This window comes from Erpetoichthys calabaricus, chromosome 15 (genome assembly GCF_900747795.2).
Source record: "Erpetoichthys calabaricus chromosome 15, fErpCal1.3, whole genome shotgun sequence".
Taxonomy (NCBI): domain Eukaryota; kingdom Metazoa; phylum Chordata; class Cladistia; order Polypteriformes; family Polypteridae; genus Erpetoichthys; species Erpetoichthys calabaricus.
Window position 1 is genome coordinate 41,788,562 of NC_041408.2, and position 16,838 is coordinate 41,805,399.

A 16,838-nucleotide genomic window follows, 5' to 3' on the forward strand; every position below is an offset into this window, starting at 1 on the left:
TCACACAATAATATCCTTCTGTTTTATGGGCCCTGTGTATGTTTTTTATTTACAGGTCATATTTACAGGATTTTTAATATATACTGTAATTAAGATTCATTGAAACTGTAAGTGACTGTAGAAAAATTATTCACGTCTTTTAGAATAGCTGACCAATTGTTGTGGGATCCTGTTAGGGTCAAAATGTTCAGGATATTAACCGATTACATCATACATTAGAAGATCTATAGGTCACACCTAATGAAAGGTCAACAAAAGTAATATGACTATAACATGAAGTTCAAGAAAATTACACAGAAATGTATTGTCATACAGAGGGCACCATTGTAGCCCACTAATGAAAGCCAATTATTTTTAACATGAGACCCATCTTGAACCATTTAAAATGCCATATATTACAGCGTCACTCCTGGTCAATTCAAGCACTGCACATTCTTGCCCCTTTTTGATAACACTAGCTAGCAATACCATTTGTAGAGCCTTACAGGAGTAAGGTGATTTAAATCTTATGTGTCCTACCATTCTGGCAGAATAGTCCTCTGTATTATTACTACTTAAATGTTGCACAAATACAATCAAAACCAAGGCTAATATTTCTGCCACAAAGACATGACACCAATAAATGTTGGAAAACCTGTTGCATTTGGTTTGTATTTATAGCATTCAGTAAACATGAGTAAGTTGCCCTCACCTTCTTTGTTCTTTTTATGGAGCAGTAGGGGGACTTTCCACTTATACCAAATAACTAAAAATCCATGTCCTTTAACTATTAAAAAGCATCCAAATTATGGACTCCAGTTTTTCATGCCTACATGTTTGTTTTACAGTTGGCTCCAAAATGTATAAATACATAATGTAACTCAATGAATTTGAGAGACATTTGTAAACATGTTGATAGTGCCAAGGCTGCCAAAGTTAACAGTTCATGTTCTGTGAAGGAATCCTGTCTTACCAGAGTTAAATTTCTTCTTTTATACAAGTGATAAGAATAGGTTCCAGTAGAGCTAAAAGCAACTTTCATAATGGATGGATAGTAAAGCTTTACTTTAAAAACCTTTTTTGCAATGTACTTCATTAATGTGAGTCACTAATCATCATGTGGATCAATCAGATCAGGTAGAAGTTATTTTTTGTCATTGTTGTCTTGTGGATAATTAGAAAGCATAAAAAAACTTAATCAATTTGTCTGTCTTTGAGTGTACTGCACTTCCTTCTTTCTAACATTTGATTCCATTAATGTGCAATTCCCAATTCTTTGCTACTTCTGGAACAAGAAGTCAGAGACAATGCAAATTGTTTTCTAATATGCCTTCCTCTCTTGTGTTTTAATAATGTCCTTGAAGAAACTTATATATATATACTCCAAGTCAGGGGAGCAATGGCTATTCACTATAACTTCGTCCGTGCACCAGTTATTATTGATGTACACACACACCCTCCTCTGCTCTTACCGGAGTCTCTAATCCTGTCATAGCACCGCAATGTATAGCCTGTTAGCTCAATAGCCGAGTCCTGTATGCATGAATGTAGCCAGGTTTCAAACAAGCTACTGTCCTTGATCATGCAGTTCGATGCAACCTGAAGCCTCAGTTCATCTATCTTGTTGACAATAGATCTGGCGTTAAGCGAGGAAAAGGCTTGAAAGAGGAGGTTTGTGAGGATGTCTCTGTAGTCTAGCTATCGCGCCGGCTCTGCATTCTCGCTTCTGCTTCCTCTCTCTGCGCTGCCTTCGTCGTTGGCCTCTGGGGATGGTAATCCATGGGGAGCTGGGTGTCCTGGCTATATCCACCGGAACACTGTGCGAGTGAATGAATTCCGCCGTAACACTCCCCTCACAGCAGACTCCAATCTTAAGAAGATCATCTCAGTTGTAGTATATGTTCACCCAACAGGATGTAGAACGAACTAAAATCAACACACACACACAAAACACTCCCAGTCCAGAGTTACCCCACAGTGCCTAGTCCCTCCACACCCCACTTGGCCTTCCTGAAGTCAGGCATTCAGAGCATCAGCTGTTTAAGTGGCCTGCTGCTAACAAGGAGAAGAAGTGGCACCAGTTTGATGAGGATGTGGACCAGATCCTGGAATCCTCTGCCAGCGGATTTGTCGACCGAAGGTTGCAGATAATGTGCTCCATGACCATCAGTATTGCTGCAGAGAGATTTGGCTTGAAGAAACAGCATATGTGTAATTATCCAGGAAACCAAACCAATGGGAGGTGAAGATCAGCCAGCTTTAGCAGAAGCTCCACACACTTAGACAGCAGTTCAAGCAGGCAAGGGAGGAGGACAAGTGCTCTGTAACATCATAAGGAGTGTGAGAGAATATTTTAGAGGTAATAATAGTTAAGTACTTTGGCTTGCAATGAAATATATAAGCATTTGTTTTAAGACATGTCATGATAAAGAAGTACTGAAATGGTTAAGTGCACAAAAGACAAGTATGTACCAGAGGAAGGTTGATGTCATATACAAAATGTAGTCAAAATTCAGCAAATGTCCTGTAAACAACAAGATTGGGCAGTCAGATAGATAGATAGATAGATAGATAGATAGATAGATAGATAGATAGATAGATAGATAGATAGATAGATAGATAGATAGATAGATAGATAGATAGATAGATAGATAGATAGATAGATAGATAGATAGATAGATACTTTATTAATCCCAAGGGGAAATTCACACAGTTGTCATATACACAGAAATTTTAAGGATAATAGCAACACCTAAAGATATTAGAAGAACAAGAGTATAATAAAAACAGATTTTTTATTTCCTGTTATATGATGTGTAAACCAATGCACCACCCCAAGTAACTAGTATGTATTGATTGACACTGTATGTAAATTCAATTGTTTATAAAATGGACTACTACCCTTTGGTTTTGATCATTCTGTGACAGACTGCTGTGAAGGATGCTCCCTGTTCAGTATTTACTGAGGAGATAATTAAAGATGCAATGGATAAGCTTTTCTCCTGTCTGATTAGTCTCCAAAAGGATTTATCAAACTTGTCCTGGCAGAGTATAATTTTCTTTCTTTAATTAATATGTTTGATTTCTACCACAGCTGAAAGCTTACAACCCTCCTTCGAGCTGACTGGTACAGAAGGAGGGGCAAGTAGACGGGCCAGAAACACGCAGCATTCATTGCGAATCCCTTCAGATTTACTAAAAGAATCCTTGGGCAGAAGTGGAGTGACCAACTTGCCTCCACTCAGGAAAAAGTTGATAAGTACCTCTGTGCCAGTTATATTGACAGTACAAGAAATCAGGACCTTGGACTGTTCAGTACTTTGATAACTCTGCCTGAACCCACTGTGGGTTTCAGCCTCAAGGAGTAAACCCTGAGAAAGGCTGAGAAAGTTATTAAAGCAGCTAGGACCATCTAAGCCCCAGGTCCAAGTGGAGTGCCCTGGTTGTCTACAAGAGGTGCCACAGACTCCTGCAGCAACTTTAAAAGATAATAAGGGTCATCTGGAGGAGGGGAAAAGTGGCACAGCAGTGGAGACACACAGAGGTTGTCTGGATTTCTGAGGAGGAAAACTCAAGGACCATCGAGCAGTTTAGGATCATCTCACTCCTCAATCTTGAGGGAAATATATTTTTCAGTATCGTTGCAAATCACTTCATGGAATTCCTCCTGGGGAAAGCATATATCAACAAAGGTTGGAATTCTGATGGTGCCAGAATGCATTGAGCACGCAGTTACTCAATTGATTCGGGAGGCTCAGGCAATGGCGACCTATCCATTCTGTGGCTCAACCTTGCTAATGCTTATGGATTAATCCCACACAAGCTGGTGGAGACCTCACTTGTATGACACCATGTGCCAGAGAAGATCATTCTGGATTATTACAGCTGCTTCAGTTTGAGAGTTACCTCTGGAATAGTAACATCCGCATTTCATTGACTGGAGAAGGGCATAATCACTGGGTGTACTGTCGCAGTGATCTTGTTCGCCTTGGCCATGAATATGCTCATCAGCAGAGGTGGAGTGTAGAGGTCCACTCACCAGGTCAGGTAAGTGGCAGCACCCCGTCAGAGCATTCATGAACAATCTTACAGTGACCACAACATTGGTACCGGCTTGTTAATGGATCCTCCAGGACCTTGAATGCCTCATCAATGGCCCAGATGTTTTTTAAGCCACCCAAGTCCCGATCCCTAGTTGTGAGGAAAGGGAAGTTAATGAACAAGTTCCATTTCTCCCTAGGAGGAGCCTAAATTCCATCAATCATTGAGAAGCCAGTTAAAAGCCCAGGAAAGATCTTTAACAGCACTTTGGGATGCACAGCCAAGAAAGTGGCAGAGAGTTGGGAAACTGGCTTGTAGCTCTGGACAAGTCAGGGCTGCCATGAAAGTTCAAAGCCTGGATTTACAAGCATTGCATCCTGCTACAACTACTCTGGCCACTCCAGGTTTATGATGTCCCACTGACCACTGACCATTGTAGAGGGCTTTCACAGGATGATTAGCCACTTGCAGCAGTCTAAGCAGCATCACCTTATACAGGAATAAGAATAAGCTATGACTCCCCTTCAGTAGCCTGTCAGAAAAATTTATGATTAGCCAGGAATGGAAGGTGCTGCTGCACAATCTGCACAAAGTCTCCTTGGCTGCTATAGAGGTGAGGATGAATAGGAAGTGCAGGGCTTAGGAGGCAGCTGACCAGGCTGAAGTGCGACTGCAGCACAGTGTGCTGGTGGGGGCAGTTGCATCAGGTCAGACAGACTTGGCAGCATCCCAAGACCTCAGTACAAAAAGGCAAAGGGCAAAGATCCCTGGAACATGTTCAAAGTTGGTGTCCAAAAGCCCTGGGAGAGGTGTGTTATCAGTGGCACTACAGCTGGTTGCTGATGGTTATCAAAGGGGCCATCAATGCAGGGATCTCTCTTAGAAGACACCAACAACCAGTGAAGTGCAGGATTGGCAGCTGAAGGTCAATTTGGGGAGACAGCTGAAATTCCCAAACACCATCGCCGTGATCTCACTCAGGCCTGACATGGTCCTTGTGCCACAAGTATCAAGGCAGGTGGTCCTGCTGGAATTGACTGTGCCCTGGGAAAACTGGATAGGAGAGGCATTTGAGTGGAAAAGAACTAAGTATGAGAATTTCATAGGCAAATGCCAAAGCAGGGGATGGAAGACTACCCATCGAAGTTAGCTGCCAGGAATTTGCAGTTGCTCTGCAGGGCTCTCAAGGAGCCGAGGATCAGGGGACTGCACAATAAGATAGCCATAAGGAACATCCCTGATGCCACTGAGAAAGCATCAAAAGGAGAGATCCGTAGGCCATATAAACTACCTAGACACAAGTCGGCGATCAACCCTGGCTGGGTTGCCTGGGTGAGGGTGTTTGTTTTTGAAAGACCCGAAACACCAGAAAACCCCAGATCACATCACTGATGATGTGTCTAGGTTGCACTGTAAGGTGTGTGTTAAAGTCAGAATTGTGCTGTTAACTCTTGTAACCAGACACACGTTTTCAGGTTTCTTGCAATTTCAAATAACATTACTGGAGCAGTTAGCCAGTTCCGTAAATATTCCTTTCTTGATTATCTTCACATAAAAAAAAATAAAAATTGCAAAGATTTACCTCAGTTTCTGCAGCTTTTTAACACTCTTATACTTAATTGTTTTGTAGTTAACAGTGGATGCCCAGGTTTTGTTCCTCTCAAAGACAAGTAATGTGTCTTCTTCTTCTTTTGGCTGCTCCCATTAGGCGTTGCCACAGCAGATCATCTTGTTCCATATCTTCGTGTCCTTGTCATCTTGCTCTGTTACACCCATCACCTGCATGTCCTCTCTCACCACATTCATAAACCTTCTCTTAGGCCTTCCTCTTTTCCTCTTTCTTGGTAGCTCTATCTTTAAAATTCTTTTCCCAGTATACCCAGCATCTCTCCTCTGCACATGTCCAAACCAACGCAATTTCGCCTCTCCGACTTTGTCTCCCAACCATCCAACCTGAGCTGATCCTCTAATGTCCTCATTTCTAATCCTGTCCATACTCGTCACACCCAATGCAAATATACAAAATGCTGAAGCATGAATACACTGAGATCATTGAAAAAGACTTCCAGAACTTCATTGCTTAACACATTAGTATATTTACAGTATTAATAAGTTAGGCTTGTTTCAGGAAATACATCTCAACAATCTAACTATAGAAAGGACACCAGTCCAACACAGAGGATATTCACGTTTACTGTACACCCAAAAAAGGCCAGTTGTGCTGATGTAATTAGACAATCTTAGGGATGAGTAAGGAGACAAAACCTATGGGGCCACGGGGAGAACATGCAAACTTCAGATAGAGTGTAACAGGACTGGAAATTAAACTACTGCACCATCATGCGGCTACATATGCACATGGTATATGTAAACATTCTCACACCCCCACTTAAGTAATATGTATATTGTGTACATATAAATGAAGTCTGTCTAGAATACACAAAGCATTTGACAATGAGCATCATCATTAAAGACGTTTCATATTGTAAGCCTTCAAGTAAAGTGTGAAGTATGAAAAGACAAGTAAAGTGTGAAGTATGAAAATTGCACTGGATAAAATTTTTTTTGAAAAGTTTTATTTCCCGATAATATTTTAAGTGATTATGATAGGCAGCATCAAGTGGAACAAAAATATAATTTCAGATTGATTGTATCACATACAAAGTTAGAGAAACATGAAATTAACTTGAATTTATATTGAATCAATATTGAATTTAGTGTGTTTAATCACTTAATGATGCTGACACATTGCATTAGTTCAATTGTCCTAAAATGTTACGCTGCTCTTTCTAATTTGTACTCAACATCTGATGCTACTCATTTCAGACTTCAGCAACAGTTGACCAGCATTGATGGATTCCACTTGCCCAATCAATTGTTGCAATGTCCTAGTTAAGCCTTTCACCATATTCATCACTGACTACACCAAGATTAGAAGGGAAGAAGTCCAAGTGCAAATTCCGGGAAATGAATATTTAGGAAAATATTGCACTTCATTGTTTTGTATGCTTGAAACATGTTTTCAACCAGCTGGTTGTAGTTTAGTGTTCTGTAGTTGCCAAAAAATTCTCAACAACATTCTCAAATACCTTCTATATGATTTCCTCCGGCCCTAATAGCAGATCTTCGAACTACTTGTCAAAGATGCCATTTCTGATAAAAATGTCTTCCTAAATGTTGGCAACAGTTATTCATGGAAACATCTGTCTCAAATATTGAAATCCTTTTCCTTCCTTATTTATTTCTTTTACTATTTTTTTATTCTCTATGTTTTTTAAGAAGAGGAAGCAAGCATATCTGTGTTGGGTCAACAAGTGGTTTATGTACTGCACTTCTCTGCCTTGGAGGGAAATGCTTAAAGAGCAGCCAGTTCTTTTTAATGTAATGAAACTCTTTAGTACGATTGTCCCATTTACAAATTAAACAGCACTTGGTATATCCGAGGCTCGTACTTAATAGCAGTGCCACTACTCTTACATCACCAAAGATGTTCCAGTTGTTGTACTATATATGTGTGATGCCTAGATTTCCTGCTGCTGGTATTCCCTCCTTAAACCAGTGACACTGATAGTTGTAAACTGAGAATAAACGGGGCAAAGGACATACACACACACAAACATCAAGGGTAGATATAAAAGTGTGCAGTGCTTTTATTTAAATCAAAGTGTTCCAAAATCAAAGTTCAGTGCAGATATGAAATAACTAAATAAACAATCCTAAGAAAAACAGTTAAAGTAGAGGTTAAAATGCTAATAATAATAAATAATCCAATAATAAAAAATCCAAACTGTTAAAAGTCAAAGGTTCAAACAGTCAGGATCAGTGTCAAGCCTCTGTGCTTCCTTCTAAAACTGACATCACTTCTACTCACTTTTTAATGTCTTCACAGCAAATGCAGATATCCACCAGAAGTGCAGTCACCCTTCACTCTGGCATTGCGTCCCCACTACTATACTTTGGTATTCAGCTGGGAACCCTGCTCCCTTCTTCTGCAGCCATCCCTCGGCGTTCATCAAGCATCACTCAGAACAAAGGGTGCTCACAGGGCTGGGTTATTCCTGCTAAGCACCCATAGAGCAAGAGAAACCCTGCCCTGTAAGTACCGTCCACTTGCAACCAGGGCCACTTTCTGAATGCTTTCCTCCTTACTATAGCACTGGCTCAGCCTTAATCCTGCCCCTCTTTCTTTCTTTCTTTCTTTCTTTCTTTCTTTCTTTCTTTCTTTCTTTCTTTCTTTCTTTCTTTCTTTCTTTCTTTCTTTCTTCTCCCAATCTCCATCTTTCTCCTTTTCTTTCTCTTTTGATGTCCTCCCTCGATCTTTGTTAGGTTCCTTTTGTGTTCACTTCTTTTGTGACTGTTCAGAGTAAGCCTTTCCAAAATATCTCTGTCTTTTACCAACATCCTGTTGTAAAATGGAGCAGCCTGAGTTGGTGCCCTAAGGTTGAATGAGTTTCCTCCCCAAAATATGCTTGGCACAAAATACAAATGCTTGGGTCACAAATGCCACACACTGAATTTTGACTTTCTGGTTATACAGACAAAGCAGCTAAAAGAAATTCTGTGGAGCCATTACACATTACGGTTAAGTGACTGACACATGTGGGGCAGACCAAGAAATACTAGATATTGGTAAAAGAAGCTTTCCTTTTGAGCATGAAATTATGCTTTACTAGCAGCGACCTAGCAGTAGCAGTAGTACTGCTGTTTCCTCACAGCTAAAGAAGAAAGGGTTCAAAGTCTTTTCTATGTGAAGTTTGCAAATTTTCCCATGTTTGCAAGGACCTTTCTCCAAGTACTCCACCTTTCTATCCCATTTTAAAGAAGTCCATATTAGATTAATTGGCCAATCTGTAGTGGTTCCTGATGAATAAGTATAAACGTGAATGTGAACAGACTGATTCAGCGTATAGGGTTGTTACCTGACTTGTACCTGCGAGCCTGAAGAGATTTAAAATGGTTTTAGAGTGAATAGCTGAATGTCTAGGAATGAACCAGACAATATTCGAGAAGTTGGAAATTACAGTTTCAGTATACTTGTGTTCATATCTAGTCATAGTATTGGCTCTAAAAAGACAGATTGATGTGTTATTATTTTATTATACACTATCCATCCATCCATCCATTTTCCAACCTGCTGAATCTGAACACAGGGTCACGGGGGTCTGCTGGAGCCAATCCCAGCCAACACAGGGCACAAGGCAGGAACCAATCCCGGGCAGGGTGCCAACCCACCGCAGATACACTGTCCTTTTTATTTTAATTTTGTTGTGATATTTTAATGATTTTGAACTAGCACCTGTATTTTCTGACCTGATATCTGTGACATGGCTTAGAAGCACACAGAGCCCACAAATGCGAAGTGTTTCGGCTAAGACTTTAAACTTTCTTGGAATTGGCTGGATCATTTTGACTTACTCAGAAGCAGACAGATAAGTGTAGCAAGAGATTAAGTAGACTCTTGGCGACTTCATGCAGCTGCTGTGGAAAAAAAAGAGCAAAAGAAACAAAAAATATAGCTTTCCAAAAAGTTTTGCCAGGAGATCCTGCAAAAATATTACTTTCTGCTGTTTTTAATATCATCTTGACAATGGAAGCTGATTTTAGAATGATGACTAGCATAGTGTGCCTAATAGAAGTGAGCAATCCTGTATCTAGCTGGTAGCTTGTAACTCTATACTTACTGTTTTCTAGTCACAAAATTACATAGTTAATAAAATCATATTTTTGATACAGCAACTAGGCTGTGTTTGGCTTAATTTGTATGTTTATTGGCACTAAGGGAGTTTTGCTATTTTATTACATCACTAAGCTCTAAACACTCACATTTCTTTTTATTTTACAGAGGTATAAGAAACAAGGATTTACACTCATCTTTGTATATCTAGTACAGTTATTTCATCTAAAGGATTCTAATAACATGAGAGAAACTGAAAGTGACACTCAATTGAGGATTTGTGTATTTACTAGATCAGATAAGAATCTCTATTCACAACATGCAGTCGGCTAGTAGGTATATTAGAAGATACAAATACTGATGTACACATACATATGCACACTTATTAACACTTCCATGTATTATTTTTTCATTGTAATGTACAGTTTAGGGTTATACAGAGCCAAAGTAAAACAAAAAAAAACCTCATTATAAGCACCACACCTGCTGCAGTTCAAAGATATATAAAGGAGCTGGTAAACTGTACAGTGTCTAACTATGTGTCATATTTTTGAATTTTATTTCTCCTGGTGGCCATCTTGTATACCTTGAGTGCACTACAGCTTGTTCATATTGCCCCGGTAACCTTTCCCATCATTGGGGGATTGGCCTCTTGGTTCATCACCCACTGGTAAGTGCAGTTGTAGGCTTAAATAACTGCCCACTTTGCCATGTCTTTATCTGAACTGTCGATAACAAAAACCTTTACTAAACCTTTGACAAATATTTCGTGCCTTCTGAATTGACCTATGGAGTTCCTGACCTACATTTTGTCCTTATGAACTCGATTTTCATCTTGCTCTTAAGCTTTGTTTAGGCACTTTTTGATCTCCCAGTTTTTAACTTTTTCTGTGTCTAGTTTGCCTTTTAAATTATATTGTTGGCTTCTAGGCCTCTGTAGCAAACTTAAGCACCTTGAGTGTGGGAAATATGGTATATAAATAAAATGTACTATTATTATTATTGGTGGTATATAAATAAAATGTGTTATTATTATTATTATTATTATCTATATATATAATTGACTAAGCCGCCGACAAGTAGCCACGCATGGAAAGTACGCAGGAAGGGGCGTAGATTCACTAAGCCGCCGACAAGTAAGACACCCATGGCGCACACAGGAAGGAGCCAAGCCCACCAACTCTAAGACCATTGGATACGACGACAACTTGCAGAGCCACGCCCACCAACTTGGACGTGACGACTCAGAAAAAACGCTGTCATTTATGTTTTGTCTGTGCTACAGTACACATGCACCTCTGAGCCATGTTGACTTTTCGGTTACGACGCACGACCACGTGCACCATAGCAAACTGTTTTACATGCTACATACAGCAATTCACATCCACAACAAACATGCGTCTTCTTAGATGGTCCTGCAGGAACACGGAAAACATTTCCCCGCCCACCAACACTCCTTTTTCCCCGGCCCGCATCTACCCTCGCTCCCTAGGCATTCACACTGCCTGCTCATGTGCCCGGATGCAAAAACTCACCGACCACCCAGTTAGTCCCTTACATCTGTGCTAGGAGTCCACATGCACCTCTGAGCCACGTTGACTTTTCACTATACTTTTCGGTTTCGACACCTGACCACGTCCACCATCGAAAACCATGGGAAAGGAACAACGAAGCCCCGCCCAGAAACTCTACTCCTCCTCCCACGTGATCGGGAACACACCTCAGAGCACTGCCCGCCAACTCGAACAGCTCATCGAACAAATACTCGCTTTGGTCTATGCTGCTGTCCAAATCCAGCTGTGAGCCACGTTGACTGTTCTTTTGCCCTCCATGGCTACCGCTTCAAATGTATTTCATGGAAACAACACTTCTTTCAATGTTATAGAAATTCCTGCATCAAGTAACTGTTTGTTTCTATCAGTCGGGTTTTTTTGGAAAAATGTCATTGACGAAATTGTTGCTCTCAAACTTCGCAACATGGCTGCAGTAGCGTAGCGTGGGTGTCAGCAGCCCGGGGCGGAGGAAAATTCCACCGCCCCCTTATTTAGGTATGGTTCAAATTTTTACAAGATATTATTATTATTTATTGTGAAATTTTGCCGCCCCCTAAAAGTGCTGCCCGGGGCGGGCCGCCCCCGCCGCCCCCACTACGCTACGCCACTGCATGGCTGTTGGGTTTGTTTGCCAACATTGGAATAACGTCGGCGACGTGGTCACAAATTGCAACAACTCACCACACAAGGACGCCCTGTCTCTTGAAGCATTCACACTGCCGGAAGACAACTATGGGATACGCAGAAAACAGCCATGTCAGTCAACGCAGATCAGACACCCAGGCAAACAACACTGAATAATCAATAGCTGCAACTACTTTGCCCGCCCCCACTCCTCACCTGAGTCGGTTTCGTCTCTGTTCAGCAGTGTTTGCCAAACTCGGTCCTGGTGAACCCCTGTGGCTGCAGGGTTTTGTTCCAACCAGATTCCTAATCATTAATGCCGTTGAAACTCATCAGGGATAAGTCGGTTTTTCAAACGCAGCCATGTAGCAAATTAGTGTAGCAGGATGTAATAATCCGAGATGAATGCGCGCCCCCGCACTGAGTGAAAAGACAATGTATATTTAGTCTAGAAAACATGATCAGCAAGTCTTTGATAGGCTGCAACAAAATGATGAAAGAACGGGCGCATTTTTTTCACACAAGCTGGGTGGGTGGGTGTTAGTTAATTAATTAGTTACTCGAAGGATTTCAAGATTTAATATGCACAACTGGTAACACTGCAAAAGAAGCCCAAACCAGAAAAGACGGCTGGCAAAAAGTGGCCGACAAATTAAACGTGTGTGCATTGTACTTACTGAAAGCAGCGTTACGGATTTTGCAAATGTTCATTTTTTTCCCTCTGCTTAAAAAACATTAAAAAAGTGGCATGATTATGCGGCGTATAGTACGTCACGGGTTGGTATGCAGCCTGTAAAACAGTTTGTTTGTCGCGGATAATTTGCATTTTACTTTAACACGAAGACAATTTCCTGTTAGATTTGCCTTTGCGATGACAATTAATAAGGCACAGGGCCAAACTTTCAAAAAGATGTGCATGTAACTGCCAAAACCACTTTTCAGTCACGGACAGTTGTATGTTGCTCTCTCCAGAGTTCCATCTTTTCATTCACTTACTGGTATGCCTGCAGGAACACGTGCAGCGAGAGAGCGCGAGTGACACACACACACATACAGGCGCGCGCGAGAGAGAACGAGCGCTGGACGCTTAAGAATAATAATACTTCATTACATTGATATACCGGTGTTTTCAGTATTCAAAGCGCTATCCACACAGGGAGAAACCGGGAAGCGAACCCAAAATCTTCCACAGTCTCCTTACTACAAAGCAGCAACACTACCACTGCGCTACAAGGCAGTTAAAGAATGCACCGGCCTCGATTTTGTTTTCACTTCTGTTTACAGCGATCGGATCGTAGAGTGCATTACAGTAATCCCTCGCTACTTCGCGGTTCACTTTTCGCGGATTCACGACTTCGCGGATTTTATATGTAAGCATATCTAAATACATAACGCGGATTTTTCTCTGCTTCGCGGGTTTCTGCGGACAATGGGTCTTTTTACTTGCTTCCTCAGTTGGTTTGCCCAGTTGATTTCATACAAGAGATGCTATTGGCGGATGGCTGAGAAGCTACCCAATCAGAGCACGCAGTTAAGTTCCTGTGTGCTGCTGATTGGCTCAGCGACGGAGTTTGCATTAACCAGGAAGTCTCATCTCACTCATTCATCATTAACGTGCTAATGCTTCAGGGGCCGTGTCCAAGCACCAACAGAAGATGCAAATGATCGCAGAAAAGGTAAAAGTTTTGAATATGTTGAAGGAAGGGAACAGCTACACCGCTGCAGGACATCGATTCTTTTTATTTAAAAAGGAGGAAAAGCATATAAGATCTACGGCCGCAGTGTCCTTTAAAGTCTGGATGGAATCTGTTTTAGGAATCTTTGCAACAAGGTCGACGACGTCACGACCACCTACAAGCTGCTACGTGTACTTCGCTATACAGTAAGTGTAAACTTATCTACCGATTTCATATTGCTTAGCAGTTGTCCCTGTTTTTAATAAAGTAAATGGTGGGTTGTAAACAATACAGGGAGGGTTTAAAAACGTCCAAATACACGTTAAATAATTAAATAAATATAGTGTCCCTACTTCGCGGAAATTCAGTTATCGCGGTCGGCCTTGGAACCTATCTCCCGCGATAAGTGAGGGATTACTGTATTGCAATGTTACTTTCCTTGGTGGCTTATTACATTACGGATGTTTCACATGTTAATTTTTTCCCTGTGCTTAAAAGACATTAAAAAAGTGTTTCTCAACTGTGACTCTGGAACAACTCAGTACGCAAGCTATATTAAGCGTCAACAACGAAGACTCGCTACACCTTAATGAACAAGTGCTGAAACTTATCCCTACCGACGAAGTAACTTTCACCAGCGTGGCCTCCATTGTCACAGATGATCCCGCTTTCAGTCACGGACAATTGTATGTTGCTCTCTCCAGAGGTCCATTTTTTCATTCACTCACAGTGGTATCCACAAACCCACCCCATTTGGACAACTGTGTCGTTCAGGAAGTGTTCACCCATCAATACATAATTATGCGGCGTATGCTACACCACGGGTTGGCTAGCGGGTCATACGCTCGCACTGATTACATCCCTGCCCTTTGTACACACCCCCCTCCCCCCCCACCTCGGTACTACCATGGTCGGGTGACTTGGTGGATTATATATAGAAAAGCAGCCAAAACCGCAAACAACAATGACAAGTCTACGTGACTCACAGTTGCATGTGGACTGTGTAAAGAGGAAAATGACTCAGGTGACAAGTTGGGGGTGGGCACATGAGCAGGCAGTGCATACTGAACGAGAAATCAGAGACTAGCATGACGGAGGGGACAGAATGGGCATCCTTCCCCTCTCCTCCTGTTTCACCCTCCGTGCCCAAGCGCCGTCCACCCCGATCCCTCGCTCTGGGAGGAGAAGGCGCAATGGCGGTCCGCCAATTTTCAGTCACAGACAATTGTATGTTGGTTTGTTCCGTGCATTGTTACAATGTTACTTTTCTTAGTGATTTATTACATTACCGATTTTTCAAATGTTAATTTTCTCCCTGTCCTTAAAAATCATTAAAAAAGTGGCCTGATTATGCGGTGTATAGTACGCTGCGGGTTGGCTAGTTATTATTATTATTATTATTATTATTATTATTATTATTACCTAAAAGATGGTCTATGTACTAGAGTTTAGGTTTGTTTCTTCTGTTCCACATCTTCTAAGTAGACTTCACACGAGAAAATGTAATGCTGCAAGGCAGTTCATGGTATGTTAACATTCACATTCTCATGTCTTTTAAGAATGGATTCAAAGATATACCTAATAAGAAGACTTACCTGGGGCACAGAGAGGAAAAAACAACATCCAAGAAGAACAGGACCAGAAAGAATCAAGTGCTTTCTACCATACTCCCAGGGTTTAAATAAAGCGCAAGATCTCAGTAGCCAATTGTATTATATTTGGGCTTGACTATGTTGATATTTTTATATTTTCATTTTTCAGTTGTCACTGAAGTCATTTTTGTGCATCATACAACACCATTATTGTCAGAAAGCGCCTGGCAAGAACATGACTCCATTTGAAGGCAGGTACAGTGTCTATAAAAATTAAAAGAAAAATATATAAATACTTTAACATTGATCAACAGAAAAAAAAAATCTTTAATGTCAGACTGAAATAAGATCTAAAAAAACAATATAATTAATCACCCCTTCAAGTTAATATTTAGTAGATGTACATTTGGCAGCCATGACAACTTTGAGTCTCTATGTACAAGTCTCTGTCTATCAACTTTGCACAACCTGACACTGACATTTTACCTCATTCGTCTTTGTAAAACTGTTCAAGCCCTGTCAAGTTGCAAGGGAACCATGAGTGAACAGCCTTTATCAAGTCCAGCCTCAAATTCTCAAATGGATTTGGATCTGAACTCTGACTCAGCCACTCCAGGACATAAAGCTTTGCAGACTACATTAGGTTTTCCTCCAGGATTTTCGAGTATTTTGCGGGGCATTTGCTGAGAGTTTCTCAGTAGATTAAAATAGTCTAAAATGCAGCTACCAGAATGCTTGTCCAGCAGTTAGTATGACTCTTGTATACAAAAAAAAAGCAAAACTCTGCAGCCCAAGTGTTTTTTAAAAGTTTTAGTGTAAATCAAAGCAAGCAGTTCACACAAAAATAAGGAAGAAATTAAATAGTACACACAAAAAGAGAAAAATAAGTTCTTGTCTGAGGTTCCATTTAAGACTTGTTTTGTATGTTAAATTTCTTAAAGTTTCTATATGGTATCACATAAACTAGGACCTATGTTGTATACTTTATATGTGCGTATAGTCAGAAATCTACATATGCCCTCAATGCCCTTCTGTTTAACATTAATTTTTATTTCTAGCTGTCTAACTGCAATCTGAGAGCATTTTATTGTTTAAATATAGAAATATAGCTGAACATTAGGAACTTTACATTAACTTAGATTATAGGGGTAAAAACAGAATCTTCCATTATCTATGTGAAAGCTAATTCATAAATATGAATTTGCTATTAACATTAACTTAAACATTTGGCTTTTACAACTGCATTTATTTCATCCTCACAAGCCTTTCAGGATAACCTGCAGAGAAGCCACACCACAGCACAATGCTTAACATTAGAGATGTTTTTTCCATAATTCTCAGCATTCGGGTTACACCAAATATGATGTTTTGTCCTATTGCCAAAAAGCTCAGTTTTAGTCTCATCAGACAATAGAACCTTTTTCCAGCAGATTTTATAGTCGCCCACGTGCCTTTTGCTTAAATGTCATGTTTTTTAACGCTCTCCCATAAACCTGCACTTGTTCAACCACTTGAGCAACAGTTGTTGTCTGCACAGTCTCTCCAATTTGATCGACTATATCTTTTATATCCTTGTTGCTCTTTAACATAGTAAGAGTAAATTTTTATCTTAGGAGGAAGTTCACTTTGACACTGACTTCTATGGTTTTTTCAATAGAACAACTTCTACATACCACTTGCACCACAAAAGAAAATGGTT